Genomic DNA, 22,453 nt, shown 5'->3' with positions numbered 1-22,453 from the left:
TTCGAGAAATAAATATTCATCAAAATATTTGGGTTGAAAAATATGATAATGAAAAATATAGAAAACCTGGTGCTCCTTACTTCTGGACAAAGGAACAACGTGCACAATTCTTACAGCTGATGTCTCAGACTTTCTTTCCCACTGGATATGTAAGTAGTAGCATCAAAAGACAAACTGACATTAATAGCTTAAGAGGCCTCAAGACCCATGACTATCATGTCATAATCGAGAATATATTACCTATTATGGTAAATATATCAAGTTTGGCAAAGTGGCCAAGATTGGCAATTATAAGGTTGGGCCTAATATTAAAGAGAATGAGCTTACATGTATTAGATTCTTCAAACTTTGATAGTTTGAGGGAGGAGGTTATTGAAGTCCTTTGTCTATTGGAACGAGAATTTCCAATAGAAATCTTTAACATTTCTATGCATCTTTTGATACATCTAGAATATGAACTAGAGCATTGTGGCCCAATAAGAACGTGATGGATGTATCCTATATAATGATATATGAAGGTTTTGAAAAAAATTGTTTGTACTAGGGCAAAACCAGGAGGCAACATGTCTGAGGGATATTCAATGCAAGAGGCCATGAGATTTTGCACAAAATATATGAAGGATTTTAAAAATGTCAATCGACGTGTATGGGATGATGATGAAGATGATAGAGTTGCATGTGAAGTATTAGAAGGCAATGGATTCGCTTCAAGCTATCATATCAAGAAAGAAGTGCAATGCATGCCTTTATTCTTCAAAACATATCTTTGTTCGATAAGTGGTGCAGGTAAAAAACAAATTACACAATAATTTATTTACTCAATTGCATTTACACATTTATATTATTAATCTTACTGTTTGTACATCATTATTTTATCTATAAAATATGGAGAAGAGAATCAAACTTGGATGCAACATCGACCTCAAAAGTGCAACCATCATGATTTGATTGGAGGAGATTCTTTTCCAAAATTTGAAGAATGGACTGCTAATGCAATCAATGATGCAAAAGAAGGAGGTCACGATATAACAATAGAGAAAAGTGAACTTTCACAATCTCCACATTTATGGGCTATGAGTTTTAGTAGAATGTGGGCCTATGGTAGTCACTTAAGAGTGGAAGAAAAAGACAAAGGAAAGACTAATTGTGATTATGTTGTTAGTGTTGAATTTCTTCATGGAAATGAGAAGAAATTTTATGTTGGATTCATCCAAGATATTATTCAAGTGGATTTTGGTGAAAACAGTCCTATATTATTAAAATGTAAGTGGATTCGACCATCTGTGGTACAATTTGATGAGTATGGATTTGTGCGTGCAAATACACGACAATTTTTATCAGAAATAGATGAGCTGTATGTTCCCCTCTTCAAATTAACCAGACATTTCTAATTGATGATGTAAGAATCCCAGGATGGTCTTATGTCATTCAAACAGAGTCTCATTCGAAACAAAAATTCATGGAAGTTGTCGATGCAATGCTTGATGGGCAATATGCTAGTTTACAAGAAACATTCGAAGAAGTGGATGAAGACAATGAGGGACTATTTGAAGAAGAAATTTTGATTACAAATGAAAAAATTGGGAAAGAGAATGTATTACATTTCTTAAATGAGGACGAGGAAGAAAATCAAGCAGATGCAAACACTAGTGATCAAGATTCTGATCTCGTTGGCAATGCAGGTGATTATTGATGAGCCCCATTTTATGACTTTTATTTAAGACTTTTATGTTGTTTTAAGATTGTTTTATGTTGTAAGGACACAGACCTTCTAACTAATACTTGTTTGAAAGCTTTAATGTTGAACAAACTTGCTATATGAATATGTTAGCTTTAATCTTTGTAACCATGCTACACTATGACTATCAATTGTGCCTTATAACAGTAATGACTACAAGACAAGCATTTGATGAAATGTCTTTGTAGATAGCCATTATCTTATATTGTACTTTACTCTATCTTTGTATCATGGACTGCTCTGCATCTATTGGGTTCTTATATAATGGCAATCTTTTAGCTCTATGACTATCATGGTATGGTTTGTTACTTCTTTATACCTAGTCTAGATGATTCAATGTTCTATGTATCAAACTATGATTCACTGAGATATGTTTTGTGAACTGTTCAGTTTGATGGGATAATTATACATTATTGTTTATTTAGACATCAGTAAATGAGGAAAAATAATTTAAGGCACAAATTAGATGATAGTGATCATATTTCTGAAGTTCCAATCACAGATTATGAGTGCTCTCGTGAAGAACGTGTGGCCAAAAATAATGTTTTTTAATCGCATCTAGGTTTGACAAACAGGCAAGTTGTAAATCTACTAAGTAGTATATTATTTGTTTAATATTGTTTAATGAAATTTTATAGGCAAGACTTTTATGTACATAAGACATGATATGATATATTTTTTTTATTTTTCAGCCAAAAAAAACAGTGCAGAGAAAAAACAAAAAGAAAGTAAAGATACAATGCAGCCAACTTGTAGAAGCCAACATTTTTGTGACTCAACAAATGTACTTGGTGAAAACTATAGTTGTGGTCATGTGCAATCTCACAAAGCACATGGTAATGTGTAGCCTAATATACCACATGGTGATGTACATCCTAATATACCACATAGTGATCTCTTAACACAAAGTCTAAGAGAAATTATTGAAAAACAAGAGAGCAAAGGAACAATGAATTTGCAGATGATTTATTCAAGTTTAAAAGATGTGTTTGAAATGAAATCTGTAGAGACTAATACTGATCTATCTACTCATGCCACACATAATGTGGTAGAGGAGCATGAAGTTCCAGTGGCTCAGAGTGAAGTTGTTGCATCTGCAACTTTTGATAGAAGTACTGGATCAACTAGAAATATTGGTAGTGGTTTAATAGAAGATGTCGCCGCTTTTTTTAAAAGAAAGAGATTGAGTCAAGATTTATATAGATCTGTAGAGAAGAATACAAAAGAAAGAAAATCATAAGGGAAGAAGGCATTCTTGGTTGAGGTGTCAAGAGATGGTGAACCCATTGGGAAAAATGTTGCAAGGTGGGCCATTGAGTTGGGCTTAAGATGTAGGGCCCATTTGGATATATGTTGTAACGTCATAAATTGTACGCACTTGCTAAAGCAGTACAATTTAACACCTAGTTTAGCACCCGCCTTGGCGCAGTTGCACTTTGCATGGCATTTCCCCTTTAGCACTTAATTAATCGAATTAATTAGGTCTAAAGGTTCTATTTCACCATTTTCCACATCACAAAGTTGGGCCCTTTCATTAAAGCATGCCCCTTTCATTTTATTCCTCCAATACATCACTTAATCAAAAACCCTAATTAGGCCCTATTCTAAGCTTGGGGGCTTAATTTCGGGGGTCAAAACATCTCGAAATCACCTGTAACTTCGGGATTCTCTCTAAAATCATCATATCTGACGGTCCTAAAAATTTGGTAAAAAGTTGTCGGGACCGTGGCGCCCGGAGTGCACACGGTCCCGGACATTTTTCCCGAAATTTTAGGAGCGCGATCCAATCATAAAATAAAGATTAACCCCAAGAAATTGGCGGGATATTCAATCTCTAGGTCGGCCAAAAGACGAAATTGTGACCTAGGGTTTCATACATAAGAGCTCTCTTTCTTCATTTGAAAGGATCCGATTTTTGTTTTCAGGAACTTCATATGCAGCGAAAGAGCAAATCTTTGAAGACTTCAACATCTTACAACATCCCTCTATCAAGCATTTATCAATTCCATTCATCCATTTAGGGCTTGGAAGACATTGAAGAACAATAGGAGATTACCGACTGAAGATTGGCTTGTACTCCTCCCTTGAGGGTTGGGTATGATTTCATGTTGTTTTCATGTCTTTACATAAGCTTCAATACATCATTTATTCATGCTTTAGATCACTTTGCATCTTGATTTAGAGCATTTACGTTATCATTTACAAGCAATTAGGGTTTACTTTCTAGGTTGCTCTAGTTTGCTTTCTTGCATTTTAGGACCTTGCACACACACTAGGTCTGCACACACAATACATTTTACAAAACAAACTTGGCTATTCGTGGAGGTGGAAATCACCGAAGCGGGGGTTTGACTAAGGCAAAACCCTATATAGCCGCCCATACACCCTTTTCCAGATATCATTGCAGGTTTTGGGATTCAGACGACGTCGCGGGATACAGATCCGGAGAGAGAAGGTCGAGACAGCACTCTGTATCAAATTGCAGAGCAGAAGACTGGGACAGGGGCGCTGGGCGCCCTGGTCCCTAGGACAGAGGTGCTGGGCGCCCTGGTCCTCCGGACAGACAGCTTTCAGACAGCTTTCCGACAGTGTTCCAGAGTGCAGAACAGCAGTTTCCAGTGCAGTTTTCAGGACAGTGGCGCCCGCGCCCCCGTCCCGAACATTTTTAGTCCGATTTTGACTCTGGGTACACATCTGCATTCTTATTTCATCCTTGTATTTACAGCTGTTCATTGTTTAATCTCAATTCTGCAATCTTGTTATTAGTTCATACTTGCATTTTGGGATTAGGGTTTGAACTTGCATTACTTGATCTTACAATTTCAACAAGGGAATAGAAATCCTAATAGATATCCCATGGCTCTATCTTTCACCAAAAGAAGTAGCCAATTGTGCGATATCTCTAGGCTCTTTCGTATTCCGTAATGTGTGTCAAAAGCTAGGATTAGGGCATGTTAACCTAGTCTCACTTTTTCCCCCACACATTTTGGTGAACCCGACGTGAATCTATCATTGCTTCCTCCTGCATTGCATTTGTTAGATCTAGATCTAGATTTAGTGTGTTTTCATTTCATTTTCATTAAAAAGAAAAAGAAAAAAAAAAAAGTGTGTTTCTTTGCATTGGGTGTTTAAGTTTTGTGTAATCTTTTCAAAATGTCAGATTTTTATTTGCAAAATGTTCATGCTTTCGATGATTATTATGAGTATAGCCAAGATGAATTAGATGAAGCTTTAGATGAGTTTTTAAACCCTAAAGATGCCAAACCTTCATTTTACCAAAAACTCATAAACCTTGTTACTATGCCATTTCGTTGTGATGAGAAAGATAAGTTGAATGAGTCCTCTCAAGGGTACATTCCTATCAACTCTTCCACTAAATCTAGTAACATGGTTGTTTTCACCAATCCCCTCTATGAGGAGATGTCTCCTTTTGAATCAAAAGATAAACCTTTCAATAGATATGATCATGCTTTGTTGGATGATGCTCTTGATGACTTTGTGGCTTTATCGAAATCTTTAAACAAGAACAAAACTTCTAAATTAGTTAACATGATAAACTTGAATGAGCATAAAAAGCCTCTCTTTGAAGTCCAAGGAGCTTATCCTTCTCCCACCTTTCAAGTTTCTAAGTCACCTCTCCTTATTGTCCAAGGAGGGTATGATCATGATTCCTTTCGTACTCTGAATAAACCAATCATCACTGTGCAAGGAAGAAAACCTATAAGTCCTTATAATTATGCCAAGCAAATAACTAGAGAGAGTTATCATGCGGTTGCCCATACTTATCATACCAGAAATAATAGGCAGCCTAGTCCTCCTCCTGTTATCCCAATTTCCCTTCCGAATCCTCAACCGATTCTTCCACAAGCTCCACGTATTTCACAAGTTCCTGGAAAGGAATATGATCTCATAGAACAACTTAAAGCTACCCCTGCTAAGATATCCCTTTGGGATTTGATTCAAACTTCTTCCACTCATCATGGAATGTTACAAGATGCCTTGAAAGATTTGAATGCTCCTCCACCGAATACATCTAGTAATATAGCATCTTTGGTTAACTCTGTGATGAATCCTAAAGCTCAAATTGTGTTTACCCAAGATGAGTTGCCTACTAGTGAAATCCAACATCAATATGATCCCTTGATGATTGTGGTTATCATGAAAGACACGGCTATAAGGCGAACACTAGTAGATAATGGCTCTGGTCTTAATGTGTGTAGCATCAATCTTTTGCATAAGATGAATGTGGATACATCCTTAATTGAACCGGACTCTCGTCCTATTCGAGGCTTTGATAATGTGGCTAAAACTTCATTAGGTACTATCACCTTACCCATCATAGCGGGGCCTGTTACTTTGCCTACACCTATCCATGTTATGTCGGGAAATCTAACGTACAACTTGCTACTGGGGAGACCTTGGATTCACAGTATGCAAGCTGTCCCTTCTACATTGCATAGACAAGTTAAATTTATTTATAACAATAAGACATATACCTTGATAGGTGATACTAATTTTCAAGCTTGTTTGCAAACATCCACTTCTAAGGGGGGTTCTTCTAAGCCGTCCTCATCTAGTGATGAATCTTTAAATAAGATACCTATCGGTGAATCCTCGCTCTCCGATGATCAAAATTCTTTGGATGAGTTTGGAGCTCTTGGAGAAGATTCTTCTCGACTTGAAACTACACATAAGAGGGATTTTGATCCTGGGAAGATCCTCGAAGACGACGATTGGGGATCCCTTGATTTTAATCCTACCTTTGTGGGTGAATATAAGGTTCCTTCTAGAGAAATTAAAGTTGAAAAGAAGGAAGAAGCTGAAAATCATAAAGTTGAAAAGAAAGAAGAAACTAAAAATCAATCAACCTTACCTGAATCTATGAGTAATAATTTTGTGGCCGCCTCTCAAACTTCTTCTCCTCACATCTCTAATTATGAAGAGTTTGATTCTTTGTCTTATGAAAAACCACCTTCTCTTCCTGAAATGGCTGATCGTTATGGTCGTGGTTTTCGCATTTTTGCTAAGCATGGGTATCATGGAAAAGGTTGTGGTGCTCATGAACAAGGGATAAGAGTTCCTCTAGAGACTAATTTTCACAATTATGCCTCTGGACTTGGCTTTAATCCCTGCAAACGTACTAAAGCTTCTAAAAGACCATGCATTAGTGTTAATGCTATCTCTACATCTTTATCAATACAACATCCTGAGTATATTGATGGGGATCCTTCGTGTGCCTGTGCTTTGGATGTCTTCCCTACCGACGATGCTTTAGCTGAGTTCTTGGGAGCATATGACACTCTTCCTCGTTATCATCACAATAGGGGACTCCCTTATTGTTTGAACACTGAAGCCTATTTTGGAAAAGAGACGGATAATGATGAGATTGTGAAAGAATTCCCTCAGCTAAAGGATACTCCTCAACAAAGCAATCTTCTCATAAGTGACACCGCTGATGTTAAGATGGACCCTTGCAATAAAGAGAAAGTCATTAAAATTGGGAAATGTTTGGATGAAGAGGAACAGAAACAATATGAAGAACTATTGCATGAATTCCCTGAGATCTTTGCTTGGGCATATTCTGACATGCCTGGTATAGATCTTAAGATCGTTACTCATAATATTGTCTTAGTTCCTGATGCTAAGCCCGTGAAACAAAAGATTCGAAAAATGAATCCTAAGGTGGCTCTGCTTGTTAAGGCTGAGATTGAAAAATTATTGGAGGCTGGATTTATCCGCCCTATTGACTATTCCCCATGGATTTCAAATATTGTCGCTGTGGCTAAACCAGACAACAAAATAAGAATGTGTACTGACTTTCGGGATCTAAATAAGGCTTCTTTAAAAGATGATTTCCCTCTTCCAAACATTGACATGATAGTTGATTCTACGACAGGACATGCCTTGTTATCCTTCATGGATGGTTTTTCAGGCTACAATCAAATTTTTATTAACCCTCAAGAGCAATTCAAAACTGCTTTCACCACTCCTTGGGGTACGTTTGGTTGGATAATGATGCCTTTTGGACTTAAAAACGCCAGTGCAACTTATCAACGAGCGATGACCCTTATCTTTCATGATTATATGCATAAGATTTTAGAGGATTATGTTGATGATATTTTGGCCAAATCCTTTCTTCACATGGATCATGTTAAAATCCTTCGTCAAATCTTTGAAAGAATTCGTAAATATCACATGCACTTGAATCCCCGCAAATGTGTTTTTGGTGTGGATAGTGGAAAACTATTAGGGTTCATAGTTTCACATCGTGGGATTGAGGTGGATACTAAGAAAATAGATGCTATTGTCAACATGCCACCTCCTAGAAATGTGTCTCAACTTAAAAGCTTACAAGGAAAGATTCAAGCTATTCGTAGGTTCGTGTCTTAGCTTGCGGATCGTACCTTTCCTTTTACTCAACTTCTTAAAAAGGATATCACTTTTCAATGGAATGAGGATTGTCAGCAAGCATTTGAAGATTTAAAAGTGTATTTGGCTAGTCCTCCTATTCTTCAACCTGCCGAACCTTCTAAACCCTTCCTTCTGTATACAGCTACTTCCTCTCATGCTCTCGCAGCATTGTTGGCACAACATGATAAAGATGGTAAGGAATGTCCGATTTATTACATAATTCGTACCTTACTCAATTATGAGACCCGATATTCTGCGATAGAAAGACAATGCTTGGCCTTGGTATTTGCGACTCAGAAATTGAGACATTATCTTTTAAATTCAGAAGTCCATGTCATGGTAAAGTTTGATCCTTTGAAGCATCTTTTCTCTAAAACTAATTTATCAGGACGTCTAGCTAAGTGGGTTATGATGTTAACTGAATTTGACCTTAAATTTGTTTCACAAAGAGTAATTAAAGGACAAGCGTTGACCGATCACTTAGTTGAGGCCCCTTCACCTTTCTCCTTCCCTAACCCTGAGTCTTTTCCTGATGACTTCATTCTTTCTATAGAGAAAGATGAAACTTGGGAGTTATACTTTGATGGCTCTAAGTGTCGTACGGGATCGGGGGCAGGTGTTGTTCTGATTTCTCCTACAAAGAAACCCATTCCCTTATCCTATCGTCTAAATTTCCTGTGTACCAATAACACTGCTAAGTATGAGGCTCTTATAGCGGGAATAAAAGCAGCCTTAGCTCTGAACATAAAACACATACATATCTATGGAGATTCGCAATTGATTATAAGACAAGTAACAGGAATATATCAAGCAAAACAAGACAAATTATCACAATATAAAGATCTTGCCATCTCTTTATTACAGAAATTTGATTCTTATACCATGGAACCTGTTCCTCGAAAAGATAATCGACATGCGGATGCAATGGCATGTGTGGCTTCTCTTGTATCTTTAGAGGACCCTGTGGTTGATCTTAAATTTGTTATTCACAACCTTATTTCTCCAGCTATTGTAGACGATTCTAGCTTGGTAACATGTTGTGATTTTATAGACTTAGATGAATGGTACTCGCATATCGTAAGATATTTGACCGATGGTATCTTTCCTGATTCCGCTAATAGGAACACTAGGGCTAGAATCCGCAAGCTGTCTGCTAGGTATATCATTCTTTCTAATGTCCTTTACCGAAGGGGTTATGATGGTCTTCTCCTTCGTTGTCTTAACAAGTCGGAAATCCCTATTGCTCTTGAAGAGGCACATTCAGGTGCCTGTGGGGGGCATTTTGGGGGCAAATCCTTGGTTCATAGATTGCTTCGTATGGGATACTATTGGCAAACTATGCAGAAGGATTCCTTTTCATTTGTTAAAAAATGTCATCAATGTCAACAACACAATAATCTGATTCATGCTCCTGCCCAAGAACTCCGTTCTCAAGTAGCTTCTTGGCCTTTTTTCGCATGGGGTTTGGATCTTATTGGTAAAATCTCTCCTCCTTCATCTCAAGGACACACCTTCATTATAACTGCAACAGATTACTTTACGAAGTGGGTAGAAGCTATTCCCCTTCGCTCTACCACTGCTGAAGTGATTTGTCAATTTCTTCTAGAAAACATTGTTTCTCGATTCGGGATACCTTCCACTATTATCTCAGATAATGGGACATCATTTAAGAACAAGGATGTGAAGAAATTCCTCGAGAAGTATCATATCAAACATCGATTTTCTACACCATACTATCCTCAGTCAAATGGTCAAGCCGAATCATCCAATAAGATAATTGAACAAATTCTTCGCAAAACTGTGAATAAGCATGGTAAGGATTGGAGTAACCAGCTAATCTATGCTATTTGGGCCTACCGAACGAGTGTACGAATTGCTACGGGAACTACTCCTTATAATCTTGTTTATGGTGTTGGCGCTATTATGCCCTTAGAATTAGAGATTCCATCACTTAGGGTTTCTCTCAAAGGTATAGTAGATGATGACTCTTATAGAGAACAACGACTTCAATAGCTTGAGATGCTTGATGAATAGCGTATAAATGCTCTTGAGCATATTCAAGCGTATCACAAAACTCTACAACGAAGCTATAATGATAAGGTTATTCAACGTTCCTTCTCAGTAGGTGACTTAGTCCTCTATGAGAATCAACGCAATGTGAATGCCTTACCTACAGAAAAGGGAAAATTTAGTCCTAATTGGCTTGGACCATATATCGTTATTGAGGATTATGGATCAGGTGCTTACAAAATAGCGGATGTAGATGGTACGCCTCTTAAAGAACCTATCAATGCTATGCACTTGCGTAGATATTATGCTTAATTCTTCATTCTTCATCTATCTTCTTTTCAATTCTTCAACATTGGATAATATGTTAGTGTCTCTTAATTAAAGCAAAATAGAATTAAATGTTATGTTGTTTAATCTATACTGCTTCATTCCTGACAAGCATGTCTTCTTACTTTATGGTTTGTCTTGAATTCATTTATGTAAATTGTGAAAGATTTACATTCCCATTATGCTAGCATATTATATAGTGTCTTTAGGTGTTAAGTAGAATCGTATCATGTTGTGTTTAAATTCAAATTTAAATCACATTAGTTATATGATTCTTAGACTTAATGCATATCTCTTCCCTATCATCAATGTAGTACTTGATTAAATATTTAATAAAGTCACACATGTATCAATTTAATCATGGAGCATTGAGAAATCAATCACATGGAAATTAAATTCTGAACATACATGTACATTTACCAGATGTATTAGATTTAATCAAAACAAAATATACATTGTTTTAAGCACTAAAGATAACACATTTGAGACAAAAGAGAAGCATGTATATATACATATATATATGTGTGGATCGTATACAAATATAGGTCACTATATATCCAAAATGTGACCTCTCTTTTACATCATAAAATCATCTCCTATCTCTAGGGCTAGTGGTTGGAGAGTGTCAACTGGACGCTCCCTCCTGATCTGGCCATGAAGGTGGACCCATGGGTGTGTAGCGCGATACAGACCGTGAGTGACTCCGAGAGGAACTCCTACGATCCCTATCCATAAGGATCGCGCAATAGGTGGTAGCCTCGGCCTGAGCTGCTGCTAGATCTCGCTGCGCCTGCTGGAGGTCCTCTGATAGGACTCTCTCTCTCTCCCTCCATATATCTACCTATACTCGGAATAGGGAAAACAAGTCCTCATGCCGACCCGCGTTCCCCTGAGGCCTATAGGCAATCTGTGAGGAACTGGGGATCTGTGCTATCATGGAAATGTCTGTCATTGCCTGCTGAATTAAGGAACGCCACTCCTACACATTAGCTGTGGCAGTAGAATAGATTTTTTGTTAGTACCATTCTATATCATCAAAACATTAATCAATCAATATAAAACTACTATACTTGGATCTCCCTCACGCCAGTAGGGATCATGATATGGTAGCATCTGTGCCTGGGCACCACTAGGATCCCCTCGCTCGAATAATCTGTGCACAATGGGCGTGGGCTGGACGGTACGAGGAACAAGTCTCCATATCGCCTCATGTTCCCCCTGTTGGGGAATAAGAGGTGGATCCAGAGCTATGGTATCGTCTCCTGAATGGTGGGGAGCTGCATCCGACTCCTCCTCATCATCTCTATCCTCCTCCTCCTCGTCCTCCTCGTCATCCTCATCCTTGTCCTCATCCGCATCATCACCGGCATCTCCCTCGTCCTCCTCTCTATCTGTATCCTCCTCCTCCTCCTCGGCACTGGGCTGATCGCCTGTAGGTGGATCAGGATCTCCCGCCTCCTCATGACCCTCTCCCTCCTCTGGCTCCTCTGACCTGGATCCCTGGTCCTCATCTTGGTCTCCATGTCTCCATGGGCCTGGATAGCCTATCAGATGATCTAGTGGAAAGATAGGACCTGGATATGATCTCATAAACCATGAGACATACCTGCGCTGTGCTCCAGGCTCTGCAGAGTAGTCAGTGACTACATCCTGATCAGATCCCTCTAAGTCTGTAGTCTCGATGTCATCTATCATCGGTCTCACTACTGCTCTAGGTCTGGGAAGGACCCGTGAGTGTCGAGTATAGATGGGCACATCGGCTGGAACACACTGCTCTAGCCCGAACTGCCTCCGTACTCGATCGAAGTAGAAAGGGACTATGATGTGTGCATATCGTCCCCGCAGTAGGTGGTTCCTCTGTAGGCATGCTAACTGTCTCTCCATCCCATCCCATCTGTGCATCCGTAGGTAAGGTCTCCACACTATCACCTCGGCTGTCAGTCTGTCAAAAATCACTCTCCAATATAACAAATCTCCAAATCTCCACTCGCTAGTAAGTGGATAAGCGAACACCCTAGGTCGCTCGCTCGCTGTACTCAGCGGAAAGCCGATGGGCTTGGTGCATGTGAAGTGCTCTAAAATCCACACCTGCAGAAGTGTGCATGTCATCAAACTGAACCCCTGTCCAAATACGTACTCCTCAAGGTCGTGATAGAGATGTGCAAGCATACTCCGACCCCAAGCATACACTCTCCTGTGTCTCTCCATCGCTCTGATACACCATGTGAGACCCCCATGCATGTGTGTCCCTCGCCCATTAGGGCAGACGGCTAGTGCTATGATGGCTATCATAAGGCATCTTAGAAGGGGTACCTCCCCTTTAGGATGTAAGAGCCAGCTGACCATGATGCGACCTCTCGTCTCGCTCGGCATGACTCTCCCTATGCAATACACCTGCTCTCTCTGATGATCCTCCGCTGACCGATCAGTCGCGTATGTAACAGTCGCTCCTCTGATAGGCAGACGAAGTATACGGTACACATCCTTGAGTGTAACCGTCAGCTCCCCTACTGGAAGATGAAATGTGCATGTGTCAGGATCCCATCGCTCCATCAATGCCATCAGCATCGCAGGATGGAACCGAATGGCTAGCATGAGGATCACATACCATAATCCTACTATCGACAGTGTGTCTCTCTCTGACTGAGTAAGCCACGGAATGTGATCTCGTAAACTGCGAAGAATATGTCCCGCTGTATGCTCTCTCATGTACGGAAGGCCCTGCAACACAAAAACATAACTGTAATCAGTACTCGATCATCAAAATTGCTAATGCAAACTGTCGAACATCGTGTGCTAGTCCTAAAACCCCTCGCCAAGCCCTGATTGGGGACCATAGTGTCCTGTCAGGGACCATGGTGCCCTGTCAAGGACCATGGCGCCCTGAGGGGACCATGGCGCCCATGGCACCCTGTCAGGGACCATGGCGCCCTTGTCAGGGACCATGGCGCCCTGGGGGGACCAGGGCGCCCCACAGGGACCATGGCGCCCTGGGTGGGCCCCGGGTCAGCCTTCAGGGCCCGCATACAATCACAAAAAAGTCAAAATGCAGAAAATCAAAAGTCAAAGTTCAGTCAACTCACCTCGTCCAGTGGCTCGTCGTCAATCACGGCCTGGCGCAGGATCTCAACCCTCGTGGGACGCTCCGGTCGTCGTGAAGGCATGATGATAGCTATGTGGGCTCCGCTGTAATGAACAGTACTCAGAATCAACAAAGTGACAAATGCAAGTGTCTCTTTCAAGGTATATACGTTCATTCCTGTACCTTTATTTTCAAAACCCTAATTTTCATCTTTCACTCATTTCATCATAACTTGAGTTTGGGAGATGCGATTTTCAAACCGTTTGTTGCATAGGAATCGTATTTTCATTCCCCTACTCTCGGGATGTTCCAAAAAGTGCTATGATGAAGCCTTTTCAGTGAACATCCCTCATCAATACTCTCTTACACAATTTGTCGTAAGTAAACATGCTACCCTGTTTCACCTCCCTAATAAGCAAGTCGAAACAGGGGGGGGCATACAGCTACTCACAAATTTCATCACTTTCCTTAGTAAGCATTAGGTGATTTTTGTGATCTAACGTGTGTTTTGTAGGGTGCAGTTCCTAACTGTGTACTGCAGATGCTGCTGGGGGCTTCGTCCGACAACTTATGGATATATCCTTTTTCAAATAATGTTTACTTTCTGTACTTTAGCTTGCATATGCACGTAGTACTCATATGACCGCTAAAGTGGGGGCTAAATGTAATGTCATAAATTGTACGCACTTGCTAAAGCAGTACAATTTAACACCTAGTTTAGCACCCGCCTTGGCGCAGTTGCACTTTGCATGGCATTTCCCCTTTAGCACTTAATTAATCGAATTAATTAGGTCTAAAGGTTCTATTTCACCATTTTCCACATCACAAAGTTGGGCCCTTTCATTAAAGCGTGCCCCTTTCATTTTATTCCTCCAATACATCACTTAATCAAAAACCCTAATTAGGCCCTATTCTGAGCTTGGGGGCTTAATTTCGGGGGTCAAAACATCTTGAAATCACCTGTAACTTCGGGATTCTCTCTAAAATCATCATATCTGACGGTCCTGAAAATTTGGTAAAAAGTTGTCGGGACCGTAGCGCCCGGAGTGCACACGGTCCCGGACATTTTTCTCGAAATTTTAGGAGCGCGATCCAATCATAAAATAAAGCTTAACCCCAAGAAATTGGCGGGATATTCAATCTCTAGGTCGGCCAAAAGACGAAATTGCGACCTAGGGTTTCATACATAAGAGCTCTCTTTCTTCATTTGAAAGGATCCGATTTTTGTTTTCAGGAACTTCATATGCAGCGAAAGAGCAGATCTTTGAAGACTTCAACATCTTACAACATCCCTCTATCAAGCATTTATCAATTCCATTCATCCATTTAGGGCTTGGAAGACATTGAAGAACAATAGGAGATTACTGACTGAAGATTGGCTTGTACTCCTCCCTTGAGGGTTGGGTATGATTTCATGTTGTTTTCATGTCTTTACATAAGCTTCAATACATCATTTATTCATGCTTTAGATCAATTTGCATCTTGATTTAGAGCATTTACGTTATCATTTACAAGCAATTAGGGTTTACTTTCTAGGTTGCTCTAGTTTGCTTTCTTGCATTTTAGGACCTTGCACACACACTAGGTCTGCACACACAATACATTTTACAAAACAAACTTGGCTATTCGTGGAGGTGGAAATCACCGAAGCGGGGGTTTGACTAAGGCAAAACCCTATATAGCTGCCCATACACCCTTTTCCAGATATCATTGCAGGTTTCGGGATTCAGACGACGCCGCGGGATACAGATCCGGAGAGAGAAGGTCGAGACAACACTCTGTATCAAATTGCAGAGCAGAAGACTGGGACAGGGGCGCTGGGCACCCTGGTCCTGCCAGGACAGGGGCACTGGGCGCCCTGGTCCCTGGGACAGAGGCGCTGGGTGCCCTGGTCCTCCGGACAGACAGCTTTCAGACAGCTTTCCGACAGTGTTCCAGAGTGCAGAACAGCAGTTTCCGGTGCAGTTTTCAGGACAGTGGCGCCCGCGCCCCCATCCCGAACATTTTCAGTCTGATTTTGACTCTGGGTACACATCTGCATTCTTATTTCATCCTTGTATTTACAGCTGTTCATTGTTTAATCTCAATTCTGCAATCTTGTTATTAGTTCATACTTGCATTTTGGGATTAGGGTTTGAACTTGCATTACTTGATCTTACAATTTCAACAAGGGAATAGAAATCCTAATAGATATCCCGTGGCTCTCTCTTTCACCAAAAGAAGTAGCCAATTGTGCGATATCTCTAGGCTCTTTTGTATTCCGTAATGTGTGTCAAAAGGTAGGATTAGGGCATGTTAACCTAGTCTCACTTTCTCCCCCACACATATGCAAATCAAATTTTGCAGACCAAGATCCACAAAGTGTGGAAAATGTTATTAAAAAAATGGAAAATTCCTTTGACACTATTGGTGGACAAATCTCAAGAAAATATTATAAAACAAGATGAGACTTTTGATAAACAATTTTAGATACAATTGTCGAAAAGCAATTATGGAGGGAAAAGAGAGGTCTGACTACTCCACTCTATCTCCAAAACAGTGCGAGGCATTGAAAGAAAGCATGTGTTCTGAAGTATATTTGGTAATGAGTCACAAAGGCAAGAGAGCAAGAGATAATGTGAGCGTTGAATATATGTCATTTGGCCGAGGCGAGTTGCAAGCCAAAATGGACAAATTAGGAGTAAGCGTGTGGCTTTTTGGTTCAATCTACATTGTGTTATTTAATTAAATTTTTTTTGGACTGACTATATGTTAAAACTGACATTGTATTTTAGGTGGAAAACAATAATAGAGAAGCAGGTAGTATGAAGTGCAAATCTAGTTCATCCATAGAGATTTCACATCCATCTATTGAACGCCTACTAAGAGCTTCACAAAATCATGTCAACTCAAATGAAGGGTTAGAATATATAATGAGTTGCTGACACAGTCTCACTGAGAAAGTTTCGTAGTTGGCTGCCTCTATTAAGACTATAATTTCTCCATGGAATGACCATAATTCCATAGATTCGGATCATGTAAGAGTCCATTCCTCAATATTTTGATTCTCACCTATATCATATTTATATTGTATTTTGAATAAGTATGCAAATGTATTTTGATCATATATAGAACAATGAATCTATGAAATTTTGCCTTTTGTTGACTATTTTTTAAATGAATTACTCCTCATATGGATAATTTTTTTTACTACATGCAGAGAAATTTTATTAAAGAAACAAAAAAAAATACCTTGATGCCAATAGAGTTGTCGATATTGATAGTGATTCTGATGAATTCAAGCAGTATGCGAATGATGTTCATAGTAGTAGTTGTGCTCAACTTGAGGTCAGTGTTATGAAACCTTTACTTTTCTTTTGTCTTTTAGTACTTGTTTTTTCTTTTGTGCCAACATACTTCTGATGATCAAATTGAATATTTAATCAAATTAAAGATAACATTCACTGTAATGTCCCTACTTTGAAATATAATTTAATAATAAATAATAATAATATATATTCATAATACATAAGAAATTAGTATGCTTATAGTCTAAACCATGTTATTACTACTAGTACTTAAGAAGATGGGAATGAGATGTTCCAAAGAGGGGCAATCTAAATCCAAGCACTAGGTTCAGTCCCAAGGGAGGGTGGGGATCAGTGACCCATAAGCCTTGAGGGTATAGACCCAAGATAGGTAAGGGCTTGGATCTATAAACTTTGAGGGAGCCTATTGTATTTGGTCTCTAAGCGCTTTGGTAACATACATATCCTCCTCCTTCCTTAAAGCTGAAGTAGTAACAGAGGTTGGTACATTGAATTAAGAACTAGGGATTGGGAATGAAAGAATTAATTATCTAGTATGATAAATTGATAATTTATTCTTTAATCATTGATAAATAATTTGAACTATGACAACATTGAATAGGGAACATTACAAAATCTTTGGGCCCTATGCACAACATAAGTTTGCAACTCAGTCCTAGAGCATGATGATTGGGAAATTAATGGACATGTTGTATTTAAGTTTGATCATTTGAAATATAACAAAGACAATCTATATGAACTATTTAATAAACAATAATATTTATACTTTTTATGACTATTAGATAAGGTTCCATACATGAGGTTGATCATAGATAACTGATCTATGCAGTACAAATAAGGTTTTTTTGATTATTTTTACTGGTATCTGTGATTAAATCGGCCCAAAGCAAGCAACTGTCATTTGCATATTCAAGTGGCATGATTAGAAGTCAACAATTATAAATGACACCATTATTTGCATACTTTGAAGGAATAATTAGACACAACAATTAAGCAGCATCCCCATAAGAGACAGAGAGAAGATTGATAACATAAGTTTCCTTCATGCCCCTATAGTCAAAAAACTTCCTAGCTTTGAAGAATTTTATGGTCACTCTCCTCATCTCCTCCTCCATGGCACGAGCCTTGTAGATGAAATTGATGGAGTATCTTCTTATGGAAATGGAGAACTTAAGACTTGTCTTATGAGCTCCAGATAGACACTCATGGATATATATCATTTGGTGAGTCATTTCCATAAGAATGATCTTATCTGACAGATACCTTGGGAGCATAAAAGGTTCTCCAGCAAAGCATCCAAACCTAATATATGTAAATGTGGGAAATTGTAGGAAAATGCAAGCATATTCACTCGCCACCTTCCAAGCCTCATCTAACACTATCCTGATTTATAGTTCTTTATCAAATAGGCACATATAATGAGAAAAGAAGGTATCATTGTGTTGGCATATGATGATAATGTATATTGTCATTGATGTCAATAAGTACAGGTGAACCAATATGAAGATTGGAAGAAGTTGTTATTAATGTTCAAGTTGGAGAACCGGTATGAAGAAATGTAGTAAACTAGTGTCAAGGTTTCACTAAGTGTGACTACCGGTTGGTAATCTTAGCTCTAGGGTTTTTGGTTTGGCAATCTAGCTTGTGTGATGCAACCAGTGATATTTTATGATGAGTTAGCTAAGAGATAAGGATGAGATTGAGATACCACGTCATTTTTGTGCATGTGAAAGATTTCCTTGAGGATCTTGCATGTGAAGATCGATTACATTAAATGTCTATCTCAGGAATGAACATTCTTCTTAGTGATATGAGAAGAAAGCGTGATGGGTTACTGATTTCTATGTGCCGTGAAGAATGGATGATGCAGAATGACTTGTGATCTATTTGAGATTGTTTTATTCTATGTAATGTGTTTGGACGATCAGGATTGGACCGCTTGTAATTGTAAACCTAAATTGATTAGTTTTTAGGGTTTATGCTACCGACCTAATTGTTGTCTATAAGGCCGATGAGTTTTGATATTGTAGTTGTTAGAAAATATTGTGTTTGTATCCAAGTGATGAGATACTTGCCAGACCAGTAATTGGAAAACTGTAGAGTGTGATTACAGAGTAGAGGAACTAAAAAGGATCTGCCTTAGCATATAGTGTTGTTATCAGATCAAAGCTTTACCTGTTGTCTTCTAACCATTTCAACAGTAGGAAAATCCCTTGATCGGGTAGCTTTAACAGGATTATTGTAAAACCTCTAACCCGGTGACTCAAGTTCATTGAGTTCTTCAAATCCTCTAGCAAGGTAACTTTTAACAGGGTTTCAACCTTTAACAAGGTATATAGCCATCCCTTAACCAGGTGATCTTTAACAGGATCGGTTCCTAGTAGAACCTTATTGTAGATTCTTTAAATGGACTAGGCTCTTAATAGAATGAACTTCAAAAGAGTTCAAAACAAGCTTGTGGGTATTCATCCCCACCATGGTTTTTCCCATTTGGGTTTCCACGTGAAAAATATGTGTCATGAGTTGTGCATTTTTCATGTGATGATTGAGTATTCTTTGTTTAGGTGATTATGCATGCAGAGCTAATGGTTATGGTATTACTAATACAACACATGCATATGTATATGGGTGAAGTAGTTATCAAGTGTTGAATGATATTTGAAGTATTCAGTTTTACTGGTTTAGTTGTTTGAAGTCTTACTGTGTTTAGCCAGTATTGCCATGGTTAAGTTCAGTAATAAAGACAACCAGTTATCACTATTTTAGCTTGATAAGTTGTTGAGAATTTTTTGTCTGTACTGATTCACCCCCCTCTCTCGGTACCAATTAGGGTATTTGTTGTTCATCATTATTCATCAATTGGTATCAGAGCTCCTCTAGGTCCTCGGTGATATAAGATTAACCGTTTGAGGTAAAAGATCTTGCTCTAATGATGAAGAGGGAAGGTCCTAAGTTCAATAGAGATAAGTTCAAAATATGGAAGGATAGAATGAAGATTTATATCAAGAGTTTGGGTGCTCAACATTGGAGCTATGTTGAGAATGCCTATGTAATCCCCACTAGCACTCTAACCGATGATCAGAAAAGAGAGATTCAAGAAAATGGGCAAGTCATGGAAGCCCTTATTAGCAATCTGTCAGATATTGAGTTCATTGATGTACAAGATAAGGAAAATCCTAAGGATGTATGGGACACATTGGAAACTATTTATAGTGGTGATGAGCATGTCAAACAAGCTAAGGAAGAGAGCCTTAGAGGAAAATTTGAGGACATAAGGATGGTTGAAGGTGAGACCATTCAACAATATGGCATAAGGATCAAAACTGTGGTTGGAGACATCAAGAGCACTGGTGGAACAATTGATGATGCCACCGTTGTTAGTAAAGTTTTGATATCATTGTTACCGATCTATGCAATCAGAGTTGTTGTTATTCAGGAACTAAGGTCTATCGACAAAACCAAGGTATCCTTAGACTCTATCATTGCAAAGTTGACTGCATATGAGTTGAATAGCTATTATGGCAGTGTTCAAAAGACTGAGTCAACTTTTAGAGAATCTGTTGCACCAACCAGAAAATAAAAAGAAGTAAGTACCAGTTATGAATCCATGCAAAGCAGAGGTTGGAGTTTGAAGCTCTTCTTGCCAAGAGACTTCCAAAAGGCACTAGAAAATATAAAGGTAAGCTTCCTTCAAAATGTTTTTCCTGCAATAAGATAGGATGTATAGTTGTTAACTGTCCTAACAATGACAATAAGGATAAACTAGAGAGGTTTAGAAAGTATAAAGGAGGAAATAGAAGAAATTGTCTTGTTGCAGTGGATGAAGGTGTTACTGATGAAGAAACTGAGGATGAAGAGAATGAGGACATAGTGTTTGTAGCTATAAAGGCATAAATGTCTAACAATAAAGAACTTGTCTCTCGCATTGAAAACTCTAATGAGTGGATTATTGATAGCGGGTGTTCTCACCACATGACTGGTGACCGGATAAAGTTTCTGTCTCTAGAAGAATATGATGGAGGTGTTGTCAGATTTGGCAATGATGCACCGTGCTTAGTAAAAGGTAAAGGATCCATCTCACTGAATGGAAAGAGCAGTGTGGATGATGTCTACTAGGTAGAAGGTCTTAAGCACAACCTTTTCATTGTTGCTTAGCTAAATGACAAAGGACTCATTGTGGAGTTCAAAGGTGGAGTCTGCAATATAATTGGAAAGAATGGTCAACTTATTACCACCAGTAAGAAAACCAGAGGTAACTTGATTCAGTTGAATGCCAAGATTAGTTGGTGTTTGATGGTGAAGTTTGATGACAGTTGGATATGGCATAGGAGACTTTGTCATATGAACTTTGATAATATTGTAAAGGCAAGTAAGATCAAGGCAGTAAGAGGATTGCCTTTGCTGAACAAACCTGAGAATTATTTGTGCAGAGAATGTCAACTTGGGAAGATGTCTTCCTCAACTTTCAAAGGTAAGTCTTTTTTAGTAGAGAACTTACTTGATCTTGTGCATACTGATTTGTGTGACGACCACATCCTACTAAGTGGGTATCTATCATTATACTCAAATGGGACCCTACTATCTTTCAAAGATGGGGTGAACTGGAAGAAGAAGACTTATACAAAATGCTTTACAAAGACCCTGAAAAGGATACACAAGATCACATCAGCCTACCATGTGAAAAGTATGGCAAAGGGTTCAAGATCCTGCAAAAATTTGGGTATGATGGCAAAATTCCTCTTGGCTTAAGAAAGGAAGGCATCATTGAACCTTTACAACCTAAATTGACATTCAAAAAAGAACGCTCTTGTTGTTCTCAAATTCTGATTGCTTTGTTTTCCCTACTCGAATCTTAGATCTATGTTGCTTATGGAGAGAAACAATGGGAAATAGAACAAAAGCCAACATATAACAAGGTTTGTACTAAAACCTTCTACACTTCAACCTTTCACCTAGCTTAGGTGGGTTTACCTTCTGTGATTACTTTTCATAACTATGATTGGAGATTTACAGAGAAGACAAATACCAACCCCTGTAAACCCTATCACTTTGAACATAAAAGAAAGGCTTGTAATCATTTTCATTGATCTCCAAGAAGCTTATAGAACCTAGCAAAACTATACCAGTACCTTATCACGGGCTTCAGAGTCACCTAAGACTAAATAAGAATTCTAAATTGGAAATTCACATACATTTCATCATTCTGACTTCACTAAACTTACATATGCCTGACATACATAAATTTTTATCTTTATGCTAAACCCAGTTATTAGATTCAAGTAGAGTTACAGATTACTATCAGAGAAATTCTAAGTATATTTAATCTCCCTCCTTGAGAGAGAAACCTAAAACATCTCCATGAATTTGCCTTGCAAATCATTCAATTAAATAACCCTGGATTATCTAACTGAACCAGTAAATCAATTATGCATACGAGAAGACAACTAGAATTTAGGATCAGAATGCCTTGATCTGTATATTTATATCCATCATCGAATCTACATTAACTCAGAATGATCTTTCAAAATTGCCAAATGTCTCCTTTTCCAACTAAAAAGCATTTTCTTCATTCCCATG

This window comes from Cryptomeria japonica, chromosome 3 (genome assembly GCF_030272615.1).
Source record: "Cryptomeria japonica chromosome 3, Sugi_1.0, whole genome shotgun sequence".
NCBI classification, from domain to species: domain Eukaryota; kingdom Viridiplantae; phylum Streptophyta; class Pinopsida; order Cupressales; family Cupressaceae; genus Cryptomeria; species Cryptomeria japonica.
Note: the sequence above shows the minus strand (reverse complement) of the source record.